This window comes from Dendrobium catenatum, unplaced genomic scaffold (assembly GCF_001605985.2).
Source record: "Dendrobium catenatum unplaced genomic scaffold, ASM160598v2 fragScaff_scaffold_0, whole genome shotgun sequence".
Lineage (NCBI taxonomy): Eukaryota > Viridiplantae > Streptophyta > Magnoliopsida > Asparagales > Orchidaceae > Dendrobium > Dendrobium catenatum.
In genome coordinates, this window is record NW_021318462.1 from 344211 (window position 1) to 350210 (window position 6000).

A 6000-nucleotide genomic window follows, 5' to 3' on the forward strand; every position below is an offset into this window, starting at 1 on the left:
ATATGCATTCACTATTTGCAACAGTTTGCCGAGCTCACAAAGAGCAAATGTCTGGTCAAGAATATTACTAGAATTCATTCTCAATTCATCTCTTGCCAGTAAGACATGACACGTATTCTCTAACTTATGGTTTCGCTGCCAAATGGCACAACAGATAAACGGTTATGACTTACCAAGTGATTTTGCTGCCAAATAGCACCATTAAATTACGTTCATGCTCAGAGCTCATATGTTCTCCAACGACATTAAATAATTGAGTAATGAATCAATAGGATATGATCGATAGGACACAAAGCCCTCTGTTGGCTAAGGTGGATTTAAATATGTTCTCATAGACAAATATTCACCTCACGTCTACAAGGTACCCTTAGACGACGCAACCCATGGCTGCCGACAAGGATCCTTCTGTCAGGTTGGATCAACTACCTCCTCTGACTAAGTAGGCTAGGGACCATAATGGCCCGTGACGATGGAACCATAGGATCTTGATTGGGTCTATCATCATTTCCCCACCATCTGCTTTAAGTGCAAGGTGGTGAATTTTTAATTTTAAATATCAAATCATGCTACTACTATATGTCATATACAATGTATCTATTTGATGACTAGCCTTAATTAAAAGTTCTCTCTCATTACCGAGAAGGGTAATTAATAATAAGGGCTTTTGCCTATATAAAACCTGAATTCAAATCATAAAGTTCTCATAAAAAGAGGGCAAAATCTCTAGATAATGTTTTATTAAAAACCCAATCTGCCTTCTAAAAATTTGGCTTGGAACTTAAGTGTTAAAACTCTCCTCGACGACCCAAAAGAAAGAAAGGGGCCACGAAAAGGCCGGGGAGCGAATTTTCAGAGCCCATAACCTCGTCAAGCCAAATTGAGGCATATGCCTCATGGAGTTTTTTTTCAAATGTATATTGAGGCGAGCGTAGAGCAACGACTTTTATTATGTAATTTTAAATAATGCTTTCAACAGATTAAATGACAACGATTGATTATGTTGATAGGACTTGCACATATTCAGATTAATGCATTTCTTCTTCATTAAATATCTTGTGGTGGACTATAGGCATGGATTGGGTATGTAGGGTAGCAGATTATGGGATTGAATTATGGAAGGGAAATCAAATAGAAAAAAATGCTTTTCTTTTTCTTCATAACTTATATTTCTTCATTAGGATAAGTAGGAATAATGCAGTATTCTTTCGCATTAAAGGTGACAATAGCGGAATAAAACTTATGGGAGTTGAGGTAGTATTTGTATCCTATTTTGGCCAGGAGAATACTCAACAAAGTCACATTTAATTGCCTATGGATCAGATTTTTCTTTTTGGAAGGGGTATAAACAAAGACAATGGTACCAAATATTTTAGGAACACAATAATTCGAGGCATTGAACTGTAGAAATAAATTGTTTAGGAATTACATTAAACTTCTAAACGCAAGAAATCATGTAGGTAATTAGAATATGATCTAAGCAAACGTTTATATAGCTTCCCCAAATAAATTATAAAATAAAATTCTAAAAAATGTTTTTTAGTAACAACATTTTATTGGGGTTTATATACCAAAAGAATTCACGTATTATTCCTTTTTCTTGAAAGTATGAGGAGAAAAGTGATTAAATAAGTTGTTGGCGTTATTAGGTCAAACTATTTATTTAGACACAAAATTAAGATAATTGTGGGCTCCAAAAATTCGGCCACAGCCTCCACTCGCTTTTCTTATTCGGCGAGTGAGTTTTAACGAACTAAGTTCCGAGATAAATTTTGGAAGGCAGATGGGTTTGTAGATAAGACACTACCCAGAGATTTCGCCCTCATTTTGTGAGGACTTTATGATCTGAGTTCTGGTTTCCTATAGGCGCAAGCCCCTATAGTTAATTACCTCTCCCGATCACGAGAGAGAACTTTCGATTAAGGCTAGTCGTCGATCAGATACGTAGTAGATACGTGTTATCTGGCATATAGTAACAGCAATGGGTTTGGATTGGAAAGATTGGATATTTGGGAATTTGGGGTTGAAATATTTAGGAAATTTGATATTTAAAATAAAAATTTCACTATCCTGCACTTAAAGCTGATGGTGGGGGAATGGATGATGGACCCGATCAAGATCCCATGGTTTCTGTCATCCGGGCCATCGTGGTCCCTGGTCTACTTAGTCAGAGGAGGTAGTCGACCCAACCTGACAGAAGGATCCTTGTCGGCAGCCATGGGTTGCTTCGTCCAAGGGTACCTTGTAGACCGGGGTTGGATGTTTGTCTAAGGGGACAAAATTTGAATCCACCTTAGCTAACAGAGGGCTTTGTGCCCTATCGATCATATCCTATTGATTCATATCTCAAGGATTTAACGCCATTAAGGAGCGTATTGGCTCTGGCCATAAACCGCTATCTGTGGTGCCATTTGGCGGCGAAAACCACTCGTTCAGAGGGCCCCGAGTCATAACCGTTTACCTGCAGTGCCATTTGACGGCGAAACTGCCGGTTAGAGGACACGTACCACGTCCTTACTGACAAGATATTGTTTGACAATGGATCCTAGTATATTTTCGAATAGGCATTTGGCTCTTTGTGAGCTAGAGTTTATTTGAATTTGTCCACCCCGGCAGACTGTTGCGGAGGGTGGATGGGCTTTGCTTTAAGTACGGATGGATGATTTCAAATTTAAATATTTTTGGATTTTTGGGATTTTGAGATTTTTGTGAAGTTTTCTGGAATTTTAGGATTTTTGTGGGTATTTGGGTGGAGCTATGGAATATTTGTAATGGACTTTGGATATTTGGGAGACATTTGAAATATTTGGAACCCCTCCGGTTGAGATATGCATTCAACACGGCCATCATCGGGGTATTTGGGGGGCATTTTTATTTAAAGCTTGAACCTTGTCGACTCTGTCTGGCTATCGACAGAGGATCGGGTTTCGTATAGGCTTCGTGCCTTTATCAGTGAATTCTCTTGATCATAGGCCTTGAAGACCTAATATAAATGGATTAAAATAAATACACCAGTTGACACAACCGTGTATTTATTTGAAGGTTCGAACCTTGTCGACTCCTATTGATCCATATAGGAGGATCGGGTTCAAACTAGAATTCACTTATTGACCCGCGCAGCATCCCTAAACGTCACGTGTGTACTAATAACACGCTCGCCGGGGCCCATGCGGGTATTTGATTACATTTACCCTTTTAGTGTGCCTATGTGTATACAAACTATTGTGCACGTGCGGGGGTGTTTTTGGAATAGACGCCTTCTGTCTGCTTGTATGGAGGTTGCAGATCCGGTGGCGTAGCAGCTTTTGTATAGAATTGTTCGCTGCTTCGTACAGGTAGACTGTCGTGCACTATTTGTTGATTTCTGTAGGTGGATCATAGTGCAATAACTAATCTCCTGCTTTAGATCGTAGGAGCTTGTACTTGTCGTATTTTCTATGCATTTGGTTGTGGTCCTTGGTCATCAGTGCATCCGCCACAGCTGCATGTTGGTAGGTAGATGTCTTCCTTTACAGATTGGAATTGACTTCAGGATACTGCATTTACTGAAGTCTTTCTGCATCTACCCATAGATGACATTTAACATATACATTTGTCTTCGTAGAGTGATAATATGTGTTGCAGATCTTTTAATTCTCATTCCTGAGCAACTTGGATTTTATTATGACTAGTTTCTTATAGTCATTTATAAACGACACCTTGGATGTATGGAGTGTTGTATCTTCTACCATGATTATTGTACGAACTGATGTCCAATTTCAACTTTATAGTTTGCAAGATTGTATATACTTCATTCTTGTATGTTGAATTGTTTGTTGATGATAAAGATTCTATTGCATTCATTTGTACACATTTCATCCAGTTGATATGTTAATTCTCGATAGTGAATAAAACTTTGTATCGTTGGCCTCTGGCATGTCATTATATTTTCATCTGACTTTGTAGTCACATCATTTCTTCACAATCTTTCGTCAATTAGAAGTGTGATCATGCTTATAGGAGGGACTATAACATATATGTTGAATGTTGATACCATTGGTCATTAACATTTCCCTTCCATTTGGGATGATCACTTCTTAACCTTCATAATGATTGTGTTGTTAATTACAAGCATATCATTGTATTCTCTTCATGATCCTTGCTTGCACTTGCTCCTCTCTTGTTCATTAACGTTCATTACACGTTGCTCTTCAATGCTGGTAAGAAGCAAATGTATTTGCTAGCAATTTTTTTGTTATCAGTTGTGTGAGCATCCTAGCATTTATTCATCACCTCCTGTTACAACTGTCTGTAGATGATCTGTATATATTGTTGCCATAGCACTCTTGCTTTTAGATGGTGTCTAATATGTATATCATAGAAGACCGATCATCCTTGCAATACGTTTGTCATTGTTGGTTGTGTGTATGTTTGAATTCACCACATATTGTCTATCAAACTCTTCTGCTTGTAGAAGATTCATGCATTCCTTTGTAGGTTGAATAGTTGATAGAGACACTATTGCATTCCTACATAAATTATTATTATTTTTTATTGCATCGTTGGTACTTGCTTTTCCATCAAGCTATATGTCGAATCCTTCTAGTTGTAGTCGATTGAATGATTAATACATATGTCATTCTCAAATATGACTTGGCTGAATAGTCTAAGTCATGTTATCTTCATAATTCTTCACTTTGAATGCATTGAGAGCTTGTCTTCCACTTGCTTGCTTGCATAAGATTTGAATGACCCAAATTTCTTAATTAGCAATTACATTCAAATTGAAATGATAATTCTTTAACATTCCATTAGAATCTGATGTCATTTTTTTTTAAATCAAATTCTTAATTGGTTACCTTATTTATGTCCAAACTCAAGTAATTTCCATGTCACAACATTGATCTCTTGTGGTTCTCATTTAGGTCCAAGTTGAGTCAACGCTCTCTTTTCATTTATTTGAAAATGAGTCGAAGCCCAAATTCGAGTTCAAGTTTGAGTTAAGTTCATTGCGGTCCCAAATCAAGTTCTTGTTGCTCTTTGTTCAAATGTTCAAACCTTTGTTCATCTCATTGATTTGCAAGTTCAATTATTGTTTGAATGAGTTAGTCCTTTTTATTGTGCTCAAATACAAATATGAGCTCAAGTTCAAATTGTCCCATTTTGTCCAAGTCATGTCCATATATTCACTGAAAATTTCGGAGCCTCCCGGCGTCTCCCCCGTTTAGGGGAAACTACGGGAAACTGGGCCATCCCACCATGCTACTCGAGCGTGTATGGTAGGTGTCGAGAGGACACTGGGCCGTACATTTTTTCATCCCACCACGCTACTCGAGTGTGTATGAGGTCTTCAACAGTATCCGTAGGAGAGCACATGTAGATCTCCCCACCACGCTACAAGAGCGTGTATAGGGCTTTCCCATTTCGTCGTATGCGTCGCAGCGGGCTCCCTCCTACCATGCTACGAGAGCGCGTATAGGTGGTTCGCCGGTCCGCAGCAAACAGCACCGAAATGGAATATGAGTTTTAGGTGATTTACCCATCTCGTCGAGTATCGCACCGAGCTCCCTCCCACCGTGCTACGAGACCGAGTATAGGTGGTTCTCCGATCCGCCACAAACGACGAGAATGGGAAATATGAGTTTTAGAAGTTATACCTTTGGGGTCGGCGACGATGGAATGAGATGCACAAAACACTACAAATTTCTCTTCTTTTTTTTTTTTTTTTTTAAGCTCCACTCTTCTTTTTTTTTTTGAAACTTTTCTTTTTCTTCTTTTCTTTTCTTTTGCTTTTCTTCTTTCTTTTTTTTGTTGCTTTCTCTCTCTTTTCTTTTTACACACACATATATACATAGGTAAACTCAACAATTAACAATAATAAAGTAATTAAATAGCACTATTGACGGATTAACAAAAATTGATTAAAACCATTACAACAGTTGGTTTTGATAACTACATCAATAAATAATAATACTAATAAAGTAAGAGTAGAGTAAAAAATACTAAAAGAAAGTAATTAACTCC